The following is a 16,809-nucleotide window of genomic DNA, read 5'->3' as shown; positions in this document are numbered from 1 at the left end:
TTTGAGAACTCTGATATTTTGTGATAATGGTTGTTTTGGATAATTATGTGTTTGATAACTTGGTTTGTGAAACTTTATTTTTGGTAAATTAAAAATGAAAATTTTGGTTTAAAATTTGAGTTGTTACAATTTGGAATCAGAGCTTGGTTTAAGGGATTTGGATGAATCTCAAGGTGATTCCAAACTCAAACTAAGGATCTAATTTTTTTTTATAAAAACTTAACAGAGAAATGAAGATTTTTACAGGAGAAAAACCCAGTGAAGTTGTGTGTACAATTAACCAGAGCTCGAGCGGTAGTTTCCCAAAATACCCCAATTCATAATATGAGTAGTGTAGAGCTGATATTTTATGAGCTGGTAGAATTACTAAACAACCCTCAACCTTCAAAATACTTTACAAACTAATACATAAATTACATTTTAACCTCAAAACTCTTAATTATAACTTTTAACCCCCAAACTATCTCCTTGCTACACTATTATGCATTTATAGCTATTAATCATTTATTAATTTGTCTATTTATTTATTAAATAAACGGGGTGTTATAGATAGACTGCAATTAACACATATACAAATAACAACATGTACTTAGTCCACAACTTTATAGAATGGATTACCCCTGGCCCACAGTGTGAGTTGGATTGCCTTCTGGGCCCACAACTCACATCTGGATTGCCTCCGAGCCCATAATAAGAGTCTGGTATGCCCTACCCGACCCTCAGCTCGTATCTGGAATGCTCCTGAGCCCACAATACGAGTCTGGCATGCCCTACCCGACCCTCAGCTCGTATCTAGAATGCTCCTGAGTCCTCAGTATAAGTCTGGCATGCCCCGCTCGACCCTCAACTCATATCTGGAATACTCCCGAGACCTCAGTATGAATCTGGCATGCCCCGTCCGGCCCTCAGCTCATATGTGGAATATTCTAGGGTTTGTTGGCTACCGCAAAAAGTAGTACAGCCTCAACCCAACCCACATAATATATCAACATATAACATAACTAATGCATATACATATAATCACATAATAATACAGGTAGTCCTGTAGATCTACCAAACTGGCATAGCAACTAGCATGAAAAAACTAACTCATACTCTACATAATACCAACTGCTAGGATAACATATCCAATAGGCCGACATTAGTGCCTTCGACCCCTTAGTATAGTGAGGATAGCTCACATAGAAATGCTGAAGTCTCACGGATGAAACTCCAGTTGTTGGTTGACAAATTCCCGAACTGCCAACATCAAACAATACCCAATTAATACTTGGGTTCCAATGCATAACCACAACTCCATACTTGGGGTAAAAGACTACTTTACCCCTAACTTAGCTTTATTCAGTTCAAGGTCCAATCCAAAGGCCTAAAAGTCAAACCATGGACCAAAGCCCAACATATGGCCCAATTTTCCAAATTGGGCCAGACCTCTACATGGTATTTCCTTAAGGCCCATCTAATTATTCTAGTCAAACCTCTTGGTATTCCTATGGCCCAATATCACATAATCATCAAGGCCCAATTATGGTTCACCTATGGCCTAATTTTCCAAATTGGGCCTAAGTCCTTCCCATGGGCCTTATCCTAAATCTCATCCAATTATTTTGGTCCATTTAATTGTCCTTGGATAGCCCATGAATAACCCAAATCACCAAAGCCTGAAAGAAAGGCTCAACTTAAGGCCCAAGTGAAATTAGGGTTTTCACATGAAATGACGATTTATGGTTAAGTGTTTCTTACTTAACCCATTAAGGACATAATCCATTAAGTCTAGTATTGCTTTAGGTTAATTTGCAAATGATTATTAATTAACATTTTCTGTTTATTAAATAATTCACGTGTGTGTCCTAATCAATCCTCAAAATTAGGGTTTCATGACATTAGGGTTTTCCAAACCCTAATTAGGGTTTCCAACCCAAATACTAGCCCATTTATTAAGTGGTTGGGCTTTTAGGTCAATTAGGGCTTCATTGGGCCCATTAGAGTTTCATTAGTCGGGCACCATCCACTACCACCTCGGGTAGTGGTGGTCAACGGCAGCTCACGGCGGCGACCACCACCTAACGGTGGTGGTAAAGGATTTTCTTTACTATTATGATTGATTACAAATTACAATACAATCCAAATAACACAAACACACACTAATAAAAACACACACACACAACCACAGAACCACCTTGTGGTGGCCGGTGGTGGTATATGTGGCAACCACCACCTCACGGTGGTGGTGGTGGCCCTCCAACGATTTCCGGGTAGCTAGCTACACATACACACGCATGACACGTCTTTTGTTCACAAAAGAGTCCAGCCACCCACCTGGTGTCGTACGATGGCGTTGTAGAGGGTGACAATAGTAGCAACAGCTAACGGCAGCGTCGTCGGCGGCAACATCACGGGAAGACGGTAGAAGCGGCAGCTTGAACGAAAAGAAGAAGGAGAAGGATGGTGGCGGATGAAATAGTGGAACGATGGTGCGTCGTCCACAGATAGTAGCGGCTCCTCACATGGTTTGCTTCTCCGGCAAAGAGAGTCGTGGTGGCAGAGGATTGGAGAAGGGAGGGTACGCACAACCCAACCACGAACTACCATAAGGTCCATGGTCGTTAGCCTCCGACTCCCGCGACTGGATCAATGATGGCGGCGATCCATCGTCTGCGTCGGCAACAAAGGTCCATCGACGACCTTGGTTGATCGGAGCAGCATGAAGAGAAAGGGATATGGCGGCTGGACGAGGGAGAAGAAGATGACGGCTGGTTGAAGAGGTTAGGGTTAGGGTTACGGGAGGAACAGACGACTATATACCCGACCCTTCAAACTTCGACCCATAATGACATAAATGATCCTTCTTTATTTATTTATTTATTTTTTTAACTTAGGTCCCTAATTTACCATCTAAACCCCTCCTTCTGAAAACATTTACAAATTAAGTCCGAAATCTTACCAATTAGCCCCTCCTTCCACAAATCCTTTTCAACATAGGTCCATAATTTACTCTTTAGCCCCTGACTTCTAAAATCCTTTACAAAATAAATCCCATAATTACACTTTAACCCCCGGAGATTCAAATATCATCATTTGGCTTCCCAAAACCAACACCTCGCTAATTATTATTTGATTTTGGCTATCAAATAATAATGAAACTACATCTCGGGGTTCCAGATTTATTATTTAATTATTCTATTTTAAACGGGATGTTACAACTCTCTCTCACTTAAATTTTATTTCATCCTTGAAATCGTTTCTCATCATTCCTTACATGCCAGAGAACTTGAACTACATGGCCATAATCCTGAACATAACCCCAGTCTTCCCAAAGCAAACAAAGCTAACCCTAACAGGGTTCTGAAATATGAAAATAAACAAGTTCCTTGTAATATGATCACATTTACTCAATCCAAAATATGTAGTCTCGAGGTGGTCTAGTTCCCTGACAGACTGCCCACACTGAATCATTGTCAGATTCATTACACTTATCTCCCAACTGACTACTCAACTTCTGATAATCTGGGGTTTCTACTAGAATGCAGAGTCACACACCAAATTTCCCTGCAGCACACTTATACTTGGCAAAAAGCTCATTCGGAGTACTGGATTCCTGCCCAGTTGCTGAACCAAGAGCAATCTCATAGTCGCTCCACGCGATTCCTGAAGGATACTTCGACCAACAGTAGCTGTCCAAGCTATATCACCACTCATAGCTCCATCAATCCTCTGGTCATCCGATCATAACAGTCTGACAACCTGTCGCCACCGAATCCAATGCAAAAATTGAATGCTACCAAAATAATTGTAGTCTTACATCATGACCGGTCTCCATTGACCTACTGTTTCCTGATTCCAATCATGTCGTGGTCTACCCACAATCTTACGAACTAGTCCACCTGGCCTAATCATCTGAAAGGATCTGTGAGTGCTATGAATCATCTCGTAGTCTCACAACACTTCCCACACCATTTGACCGCTAGTGAATGCTACGAATACCCCCATACTCTTACAATACTTTCCATACTATCTGATTGCTTGTGAATGCTACGGCTACCCCCGCAGTCTTATAACACTTTCGCTCTAACACAACCGCAACCTAATGCCTTACCCTCAATCTATCAATCCAATTACCCTTAGAGTCTAACACACACTCGACCGAATACCCGATCTGAATTCAATTCATGACCGGAACCCCAAACTGATTCCCCAAATTCTTCTATCAAGTACCAAGAAGACGCGTTTCTCATGCTGGGGAGTTTTACCGAACCCCTAACTCACCCAACCCTCAAACCAAACAACCACTTGGGCTGCCTTCCTCCCTGACGGAGGTGGGAAGCTTATCCCAATTCCAAAACCGCTCCTACTTCTGAATCTCGGGATAATTCTCCCCTACTTAGATTCGACTAAGTCTTCACAATACATGAAAGTTGGAGAATTCCCAATCGTTCTCACTTTCCAACGATTGATCTGATGACAACCAACTCTTTCCAACTAGTGCTCCATTACCAGCCAATCCCAAATGATCACAAACTTCTAAGAACTAGTTGAACACTTCCTGAATCCTAGTGAAACCAACAGTCCCTAATACTTGAATGATCCCACACTCAAACCTTGAAGACCTAAAGATAAGTGCTCCAACTAATATCTCAACAACGAGCTACTTCCCTTGGCACTCTCATCCGCCAATCAATAACGGTTACTAAAACCACTGAATCCTGACAATGTTGAATAACCATCCTATGGGACCCTATCCACAGACCTCCCACATAATACCCCTTTTCCCAAGGTGCTCCAAACAAATCTCCCGCTCTCGGACTTTAGAAATCATATCATTTAGGGTCTCGCACCCTGACTCACTCACCAGATTAGTCGTCCACAACTGAGATGCAGTAGCTGAAGCAACCTCTGCCCTATACCGGGCTACAAACTACTCCCAATACATAGTTTCCGATCCCAAAAGTGCAATAAATCGCACAATCCATCATTACTGCCCGATATAAGATATCCAACGTGAATCGGATCTTAACTCCTATGGGTAGGGATGGTAATCGCGTATGCCTCACAAGATACTTATTTCATATCGACCCACCTGCCCTCACCAACACTGAAATAATGTCGTCAACCCCGGCGACTAACTGACCCCGAGCTAGAATACAACCTGATCCTGGGGTCCCAAGTCTGCTCACTCCTTCGAGCTCAAAAATTGAAAGGGCACAATCCTTGCCCTATAAAATGACATTCCAATCCATCAATTAACCTTTCTATTTCCAACTGCAAAACCCCAGCTGAACATAATCATCTCTCCTTCCCGGAGTCCCCGCGAGTCACATTTCGGCCTCGAGCAAAACCCCCGAAGCCTCAAATCTGGAAACTCATGTGCTAGCCTCTCCCGCTCAACCCGCGGAATGTAACGAGTACAAAACATCTTTCTAATTCTAAGTAACTGCAACCCTCTGCTCATTAGAATATATCCCAGTAACAAGTCCTGATACTGGAAAGCTCGACCAACTCCTTCCCCTGCTGTCGTTACAGCTTTTGTAGCTACTGCGACAGCTGTCTCAGCAAGGGCTGCATAGCGCTTGAAGAAATACTCAACCATGGCGGTCTTAATAGACCCAAACATCTTCGAAAATTGTCCCCGGGACATCTCGATCACCTCCTCCCGGATGATCTCACTGACACGGTCCTCTGACAATACTAGTCTATCCTATCTGCTAGCTTCCGATCCTAACCCGGATTCGGTCTCAAGACGTCTCGTAACCACCATTCTGATAATACACCAGAGAGATCTCTGATAATCCATAAAATAACAGGGAACCAACTCCCAACTAAACCCTAGGGGTTGTAACTTCCTTGCTACGCGTATGGGTTGTAAGAATTGGGGTATAGAAAAAGCTTGGAAATTCTGATAATTGTGGTTTTTACTTTCAGATTAAAGTATTTGGGTGGTACTCCCAATCTTTAATCGGATAAGACTCAGAATTGAGAGAAAACAAAAGAGAGAATGTTTTCATGTTATGAAGAAGAAGTATACCAACCACAGATTCGGATATAATCATATAACAGAAAAAACTTTCTATCTTAAAACTGCCACATGACAGTTTTATGTCCTAAAATTGTCCACAAATGGTCATAAACAACCTTAAATCCAGTTCTAGAATATGGATCACAAAACCGGGTACATTTATCAAAAATCCGGATTTCTGATGCAATTTCCAACCCAAATACTAGCCCATTTATCAAGTGGTTGGGCTTTTAGGTCAATTAGGTATTCATTAGGCCCATTAGGGTTTCACTAGTCGGGCACCACCCACTAACACCTCGGGTAGTAGTGGTCAACGGTGGTGGTGACGAATTTTCTTTACTATTCCGATTGATTACAACTTACAATACAATCCAAATAACACACACTAATAAAAACACACCCACACAACCACCTTATGGTCGCCGGTGGTGGTATATGTGGCAGCCACCACCTCATGGTGGTGGTGGTGACCCTCCAACGATTTTTGGCCAGCTAGTTACACATACACACGCATGACATGTCTTCTGTTCACAAAAGAGTCCAGCTACCCACCAGGTGGTGTACAATGATGGTGTAGAGGCTGACAACAGCAGCAGCGGCTAATGACAACGTCGTCGGCAGCAACATCATGGGAAGATGGCAGAAGCTGCGGCTAGAACGAAAAGAAAAAGGAAAAGGATGGTGGATGATGAAACAGTGGAACAATGATGCATCGTCCATCGATGGCAGCGGCTCCTCACATGGTTCGCTTCTTCGGCAAAGAGAGTCATGGCGGCAGAAGATTAGAGAAGGGAGGGTGCGCGCAACCCAACCACGAACCACCACAAGGTCCATGGTCGTTAGCCTCCGATTCCCTCGAATGGATCAATGATGGCGGCGATCCATCGTCTTTGTTGGCAGCAAAGGTCTGTCGACGACCTTGGTTGATCGGAGCAGCATGAAGAGAAAGGGATATGGCGGCTGGACGAGGGAGAAGAAGATGACGGCTAGTTGAAGAGGTTAGGGTTAGGGTTACGGGAGGAATGGACGACTATATACCTGTCCCTTCAAACTTCGACGCATAATGACATAAATGATCCCTCTTTCTTTCTTTTCTTTCAGCTTAGGTCCCTAATTTACCATCTAAACCCCTCCTTCTGAAACCACTTACAAATTAAATCCGAAATCTTACCAATCAGCCCCTCCCTCCACAAATCCTTTTCAACATAGGTCCAAAATTTACTCTATAGCCCCTAACTTCTAAAATCCTTTGCAAAATAAATCCCATAATTACACTTTAACCCCCAAAGATTCAAATATCGTCATTTGGCTTCCCAAAACCAACACCACGCTAATTATTATTTAATTTTGGCTATAAAATAATAATGAAATTACATCTTGGGGTTCCAGATTTATTATTTATTTATTCTATTTTAAACGGGATGTTACACAAAGTATTAAGCCTACAAATAGCATGTAATTGACATAAACAACATAAAATACTAGTTAAGAGTTTATCTCTTTATGTATCTTGTAGAACTTATTGTATTTGGCCTTTAGGAACTAATGTCACACCCCCAAACCAGAACGTCGGAATTGTTTGAGGGCGGATGACTTCATGTAGTATCATAACAGTTGAGTAAATAGTAAAGAAAGCAAACACATCCATCATAAATATAATTTTAAAAGTTACATTGTTCATTGTAATACATGTTTCAAAAGAAATTACATTATGATGATATAATAAGTTTGAAATTGACGCCTTAGCGTCCCTTCCCCAAAAGCTGTTGTTTACCTGTATTACTGAATCACTGAAAAATACAAGTAGTTTTGAAAAAGTGTCAACAATTAAGTTGGTGAGTTCATAAGTATTTTTGTATAAGAATTGTATGCCTTTTTGTATAAAGTAACTGAGTTTGTTTCTAGAAAATCCAATATTTTCCATAAATGAATAGTAGTTTTAAAAGTTCCAAAAACTGGAATGCATAAGTATTTTCCATACTTAAAATAGTGTAAGTAGATTTATATATGTATATATAACCTCTAAGGCGTTTAATAGCCCCGTAAATCAAATGTTTTAATTCTTCAGGTGAGTTTTATAACCATACTATTGACCCAGACTTCCTGTCACAGTGCTCTTCAGGCGTTGGAATGATATGACGTTTGTCACCCCAGACCTGCCGGTGCAACTGTAGCTAACAGTTTAAGTGCGGGATTGTCAATCCCGTATAGATCTATACACAAGTATCACGCTCTCCTTACTGGAGATTATGGTTTATAACACATGACTTGAAATGCGTACTTGAAAGTACATGAAGTTAAATGTCTCACAAAATTTAGATTTACGTATGAAAAGTCCATTTTCTTGTAAATGTAAGTATTTCCTTTTTATAGTGTTTATAGAGTGTAAAATATCATGAATATCTCGTAAACTATACCTATTATAGTTTTTCAAAAGTGTGTTTCATTTGAATGATAAACCTTGGTGTATTACCAACTTTGCATGTAAAGTATAACATTTGTAATAACGTTATTTTACTTATTTAATATTTATACACAAAATGTAGATAAAGCATTAGAAACTGTATGTAACGATTTGCATTTTAACATAAGTTTTTCTTGTGTTTCACTTGTATTTTCCCCCCTAAAATATAGTAAAACGTGAAAATATAGGGGTATGAACTCACCTGGTAGAAGTGACGATTTGATGAAAACGATGTTTAACTCGGGCAACACTTCGACCGGAAAGTGGAAAATTTCTCGAGAGTTTCGGACCTTTGTCGGAGCTTGGATACGTAACCCGGGCGTCGGGATAGTTTCGGGAGGCTCGAGAGTGAGAAAATATGGGAGAGATGTTGTAAATTGGCAAAAAGTTCGGAAGCCTCGCACCCTTTATATTGGGGTGGAACCGACCCTCGTACGTTGGGCGTACTCGCGTATGCTGGGTGTACGTCATGCATGACACCTTCGTCGGATACCGGGCTTCGGATGGGACGGGCTTGAAGGTAGTAGGGAGACGTGGTCGATCCGAGGCCTCGTATTGAGTACGCTGGGCGTACCCTCGTACACCATATCATACTCCCTTTGGTTTGTGTGCCCTAATCTTCTAAAATACGTAACTTTTGCATACGAGCTCCGTTTTTGATGTTCTTTATATCCATGCGTAGGTGAGAATATAGTCTAAAACTTTCATTTAGACTTCTTTGGGAAATTTTGACTTTGTTTTTAATTATATATTTTTAATAGGTCAGGACAGGAAAAGACCGTTAAAAATTCATAACTTCTTCATCCGATGTCCGTTTTCGTCTGTCTTTTTACCTTTATACTACTATTGTCGAGATCTTCAATTCTCGTTTAGGTTGTGTTGGCTAAATATCGCTTGATCTTTATTTCGAGTTTTTTGCTGTCTACTGCTATTCTGAAACTTAGCAAAATCATAACTTCCTCATACGAAGTCAAATTTGGACGTTCTTTTTTATGCACGATCATGGTTTAACCTAATCTAAGATTTTTGTTTAGATTCCTAGGGCTAAAAAGTATTTTATTGAAATTTCACTTTTCACACTTAACAGTGTTTTATCGGCAGATCTCTGATTGGTCATAACTTCTTCGTTATAACTCAGATTTGAGTGTTCTTTATATTTCTGAAAACCTTGACACGATATCCATCATTTTATGTATCTCAATTGAGACTTTTGAACATTTCATTTCTGATGCTATTTTTATTTATTTATTTATTAATTCAAAAATAGATTACAATACTTGACTTAGGTCATTAAATTGACTTGAAATATCGGGTTGTCACAATTCATAAATATTATAGTACATGTAATCGATCCTATACCCGAAGCATATTGGACATGATTCATAAAGACATGATACTTGACCAATCTTTTGCTACAATATTTCTATTTGCCATGTTCTCATAATTCGAATTATGAAGAGGGATCATAATCAAATTTTAAGAACGCAATTAACATTTCCATATATTGAATTTCCTTATGTTGAACCATTCCAACATAACATTCATATATATATATATATATATATATATATATATATATATATATATATATATATATATATATATATTTGACTAAATTTGATTAAAAACTCAATCTAAGCTTTTAGATTTTGAAATGAAGTATAATTTCCTCTCCCTTAAATATAGCAAAACAACTTTTCAAACCCTACAACTTTGCGATTTGAAACCTTTTGTTTTTCTATAATTAATATTGCTAACTTGCAACACTTTCCATAATAATTATGCTCCCAGTAGCATAATAATTATTATCTTACTAACATAACACTTATGTTCCCACTAGCTTTGACATGTATTCAGAAATCAGTTGGACTTCTACAAATCAATACTTATTGACTTCCTTTCCAAAGTTTAGATTTCTGATACGAGATGCTTCAATAAGACTTTATCTAGGCTTCTCAAACTCATACACCTTTCCTTATATAGCTCATATGTGTGTCTAAACAATTTTAGAACTTATAGCAATAAGTCTCAAATGTTTAGACCTTTGCCATTTCTCACAATTCGAACTATGAAGAGGGATGCCGTAGTTATAATCGAATTTGAGAATGCAAATATCACAATTGCTAACTATTAAAATCTACTTAGTGAAAACATTTCCTCACAATCATTTTAATGAATTTGAGACAAACCTTACGACACTTAGATTTTATAGTGTATGTGTTCCTATCCATGTGAATTTGTCAAACCATAATTTTAAGACAAGGTTAGTGACAAATCCAAACTCATATGGAATGAACTTGTTCAATCTTAATTTCTTGCCACCTGGTAGCACAAGGGCCTACCATGTCTTCCAAGTTGTTAAGCAGCTCACCCATACTGATCAATGAAACTTTCATTGATCCAGGTGATTTGCTTTATGCAAACAACTGAGAACTCATAGAACTCACATGCATAGTCAACTTTTAACTGGAATGAGCACAAAAATAAGAATATTTCATCACGATAGGTTAGAACCTTAAGTCGTGTGCTAGTGATTAACAATATGTTTATTCTTGATTAGTTCTTGAAACTTGTCAAGATCTTTAAGACTCCTACTAACCTCTTGACAAATAAGATTCTCTTGTCATGACCCATTACTTGACAAACAAATATTCAAGAGTTAGTGTGGATTCTTATCAAGATGAACACTTCCCACAATTGGTCTTAGTTGGTCTTTGTCTTATCCAAGACATCACAACTTACCAATTTCTAATGTACAATAGTAAGAAACATTTTACTCTACATATTACAAGTGTTATAAACCTTCTTAAGATTATGTCACTCAAGGGAAAAAACTCGAAGTATGACTCTAAGACTTGATTTTGGAACGAAGTATGACTCATCTTCTTGATTTAACCATTTCAACAATTCACGATTCCATCTTCTTGATTTAACCATTTCAACAATTCACGATTCCTCTTCTTAGCCATAGAAATGCACTAAGATGACCTTAGAGGATCAATTGTGATAGGGTTTTCCATAATCATTAAGATGATCATAAAACATGATACTAAAGTACTCTAGCATCTTTTCAGATTGGAGAAACTTTTATCTTTTTGCCTAATTTGATTCTTCTTATTCGTTCTGCTACACATTGAAATCTTTTCAATGATTCAGAATTGTACTTAATCTTGTAAGTATAACCATATTTACTTACTTTCAGTAAATCATGACGAATAGTTTTCTCGATCTTTGTGGTGGACCTGACCAACGCACAACCAAGTGTACCCAATCTCCTAGTCCTTCACTTGACTCACATATACATGTGAACAAGGAATTAGTCTTAATTTCCCAAACATGAAGGTTCTCATTCATCACACAATGCAAGTTGCATGATTCCAAGTTTCTATCCAATTGAAACTTGGGCGATGAGAATCTTTCCTTATTTGGTAAATTTTCAACACTACCACAAACGAAAGAATCAAATCCATATTGCTATCGATGGAAACATATAAGCAACAATTTTATCAAATGTCATTGTAAGGAAACTTAAAATAAAATTAATTTCAAAAGTTTCTTTATTTATAAAAATTGTAGAAAACTTATCCTTACAATGCAAATACATATGAAAACTATGTTGTTATCTATTCCTAAGCAGTCTATCATTACTCTTAAGCAGCAGCTCAAAATTCTGATCATCGAACCATGCGATCGAAATCCATCTCTTCACGATCAGAATTGGCTTACTATTCCTTTAAGTTTACTTTCATTTCTTCAATTCTACAAAACATCAAAATGTAATTACATTGCATCATGTATTAAGAATCTCCAAATAGGAACTTAATAGAGTTAGATAATGGACTTACCTGGAGCAGAGTCAAACTTTTTGTCTTTTCCATCCTTGCAATCTTTCAGGTAAATATGGCAACTTCGCAACCAGTACCCCTTCTCTTGGCAATAGAAACAAACAAACTCTTTTGAAATGGTACACATGACTATCTCAGTCTTAGCCTTTCTTTTTACCATTTAGTCAATTAACTTGACCATGGCCAATCCCTTTCCATTGGGAAGAGAAAGCTTTTCTGTACTTCCAATGTTACCATTGTCAATGTCCATGGAAGTTTGGGGGGTACATCTTCCAATCAAATTTGCTTTAACAATGCACTAAATCATTGTTGATTCAGTAGCAACAAGCAAATATGTTAGATCAATAAGGGTCATGTCGTGATCTCCCATATAGTAGTCCTTAAAGAACCCACATATGACTTAGGAAGTGATTGAAGAACCCAGTCAATAGCCAACTTCCTTGAGACTTCGACACCCAACTCTCCCAGCTTGTCAATATGTAACTTCATCTCGAAGATGTGAGTACATACATACTTTCCTTCTTGCCAATAGGGCTTATAGTGACCTTGAACTTGTGGGTTAGGGAGAATTATTGTAAGAGGTGGAGGAAGTGAAATTCCACTACAGCACGAAGAAGGGATTAATCTTTCACCTTGATCGTTTTGTGGAATATCATCTTTATGAAGAAATCTTTTTTCAAAAGGATAAGGAAGACCATAGTTGTCAGAACTAGACATCTATAATAGGAGAAATTCAAGTTAGTTGATTTAAGTCCTTAATATAACACCCAAATGAAATATTAAGGCTAGGACCCAACACAATATTTTACAATTCGGAAGAGGGATGTCGTAATCCAATTGCAAAATATTTGAAGGTAGGTACCAATTTCCCCCATGAAAAACGAAATTGATTATTAAGTTTTAAATGGATTGAAATCCCTAGATCCTTTGAGATTCATTGAATTTTTCAATGACATGTTTAAATCTCGATTTTGTCCTTCAAGTTTGTGACTGGGATGGCGAGGATTATAAACAAGGTGTGAATAACCATGCAAATTAGCTTGGTACACCCAGTGTTAGAAACCACCTAATCAATGTACCGGTTAACCACACACACTCCATTGATCTATGATTAACATCAAGCTACCCTTTGCCACACACTGTTAGTCCCAGATTAGTGTGTCGATTAACTACCCACACTCTACTAATGACTTAACAAAGTGCAAAGTGCAATTTTATGGGGTAGCACCATAATCACATTTTCCTAAAGTAACTAAGATTAGGAATTTAATAAAAGTTTAGTTACTTTATAATTATCGTTGTGCTTATAATGAGAATTAATGGCCTATTCTGCCCGTTCGGCTAACGACCCTCCACCAGTCAAGGAAGCGATGGGTGAGAGTGGACACCCATTAGCCATTTTATAGGCAAAAACCTTATACCCCCCTTATAGACCGGCTTCGTGAATGAGGCCTACTAACGGTAAGGCTGACTTATTCTTATATATATATATATATATATAATTATAAAATTATAATAATATAATAATATAAGGGTTGAATTTTAACTTTTAAATTTAAATGTATTCATAAGTGAAACTTTACAAATTCCAAAACTTGAGGGCAAGTTTTGAAACTTGTCAAAACTTTTGGGTTTCCATAACTTATGAGTTTAATATGGTTTTTATGAAAAAAATTTCAAGTTCCATAACTTGAGGACAAGTTATGGAAGACATCAAAACCATTTAAAATGACTCTTAAAAATGAGACCTTTGATTTTCCATAACCTATGAGCTTTAATGACATTTTAAACGAAAAACTTTTCATTTTCCATAACTTGAGGACATGTTATAGATTTCATTAAACTCATTTAGATCATTATTTTAATTAACACAATAATCAAATAATACATACATGATCTAGTTAAACTCATAAGTCAAGATAATTCATATAAACCATTTGCAAGAAATTAGCCTATCATATAAACTAATACAAATCTTGAAACTATGACAATTATCTTTTATTTGGATGAGGATAATCATTTCCATAGCAACAAAAATCAAATTTTATGAACAAAAACATTTTGTGGTAATGATTCTAATCCAAAACAGGCCAAAAAAACTGAAAATTTTGCCCACTGAACAGTCTCCAACTCTTGGTAAATTTTACCACCTCGTGGTGATCAAGCAGATTCCAAAAAAATTGAATTTTCTTGCTTTAAAAAACAATAAGCATCAAGTATAATAGAAACCAACCCTAGGCTCTGATACCACTAAAGGGTTTTAGTATACTACAACATCCTATGGTGCACATACAACCCTAAATGCTTTGGATCTATGTTTTCTCTAATTATACATGCAATATTGTTTCCAAAGCATTAAGCCTACAACTAGCATGCAATTGACATAAACAACATAAAATACTATCTAGGAGTTTACCTCTTTATGTAGCTTGTAGAACTTGTTGTATTCGGCCTTTAAAAACTTAGTGCCCCAAGTGTGACACCTCAAATGGTTCACAACACACCTTAGACAAAGGATAACTTTTGAGAGAGTTTATATACACTAAAAAGGGTTATGGTCTTCTAAAGATCACTAGCTCCGATTTTAGTTAGCCTAGGGTCTTCTTATATAGTGTGGCTAGGATTAGGATTACATCCATGTAAACCCTAATGTGAATGACTTTTCATCTTACTTAGGATCCATGGGTTGAAACCTCCACAAACTATCCATGGATTACGATATTGGTTTAGCCCATCCTAAATAACCATAATCCCACACCATAAAAATGATTGATTTACCAAATCAATCCCCTTACATTTAATTAGTCTCTTTTGATCACTAAATTAATTCTTGATCAATACTAATTAAATAATATGATTTCATATTAATATATTAGAACTTATAATATATTAAGAAATCATAAATAACCTATTCTCAAAAGTCCATCCTATCAAATTGCCGTGGTGATATGCAACCCAAATGAACCATGCTACTCTCGGGTCAAGTACATAGCAATTATAGTTATGGGCTTAGACACCTAATCCAACAGTTTTGAGTAAAATGGCTTTGTAAATTTCTAGAAAATCCGATATTTTCTTTAAAACGAGTTGTAGGTCTTATCCTCAGAAACCTAAATGTAAGTATATTTGTATATTTTCCTTGTAATGTGAGAGTGTATGTTTCCAGAAAATCCAATATTTTCTTAAATATGAATTGTAGTCTTAAACCCTAAAACCAATTTGTGAGTAATGTTGTGCTGAAAATAGTATGTAGCTTTATCTTTTTATAAAACCATTGAAGTGTAAGTTACCCCGTAAACCAAGTCGTTTTGTTAATCCCTATGTGAGTTATTATAACCATGCTTAATATGACTGATATACTTGATTGAAGTTCTTCAAGCGTTGGAATCGATAGACTTTTGTCACCCTAGATTTGCCGGTCTAACTGTAGCGAACAGTTGAGGTGTGGGGTTGTCAATCCCATATAGATCTATACACAACTATATCGCTCTCTGTTAGTCGTGTCAAACCCAACAAATAATAGGGGTAGGATATACTCCTAAGAACACTACTATATTGCACTAAAAGGTAGTACAAGGCAAGTAGGGTCGATCCACAGAGACACGGGACAATCGGTCTAATACCCTTTTCCGCAAGGTACTTGTTCACAAAAGATTAAAGAGGGTGGTTTTGAATGCAATGATTAAACAAACAAATTAAAAACACAAGTAATCAGCTAAATGAGTGAATTAAATTCAGAATTTGTAAGGGCTCCAACTTCATGTATGAAAACTTAGAAATGTGATTCAAAGATGACACAATATTCGTTCAGTTCTATCTAAGTTAGTACTTGAAAGTGTTAACAAGCTCTAACACTTCCCATCCACCACATTAATTAACCAAAACAAGCTCTTTGATTAACCCTAACCTTACTAACCTAATCTAATCAAGCTCTTAGAATTAGATTAAAAGACTGCAAGAAGCTTTATGTGAATGTTCCTAACAACACCCAATACTCCTCACAAACTCGGGAGTGTAAAAGTGTATGAATAAGATTTGCACTAAATTCATTCTATAGAGATAAATTTAATGTTTGTTACTTGTTCAATTTCACAAAACAATTACGAATTTTGTAAAAGAGATAACTTGAATGACCTAACCTTAATTTAATAAGAATTACAATTAGAATCAAACATTCGATAAAGCTAAATCAAATTCACTAGATAGGAATTAAGAACAAACATCATGTCATATGATTGAAGTCACTACCAAGAAGTCAAAACATGAAATTGGAGAAACTAGGGTTCTAGCAACACATGACTAGAACAAGATCACAAGTTTAAAGAGATGGAAATAATGTGCAATACAACTTACAAATACTAGAAATAATGTTTCCAAATGATTACCGATCAAACCCTTGCAAAAACCTTCGAAACCCATTCTCAAAATGTGCTCTGATATGTTCTGTGTTTGTCCAAATGACCTTAATCCCGATATATGAAAAATAGGAA

Source organism: Lactuca serriola, chromosome 6 (assembly GCF_051521515.1).
Source record: "Lactuca serriola cultivar US96UC23 chromosome 6, Lser_US96UC23_V15, whole genome shotgun sequence".
NCBI classification, from domain to species: Eukaryota; Viridiplantae; Streptophyta; class Magnoliopsida; order Asterales; family Asteraceae; genus Lactuca; species Lactuca serriola.
This window is presented reverse-complemented; position numbering follows the sequence as displayed.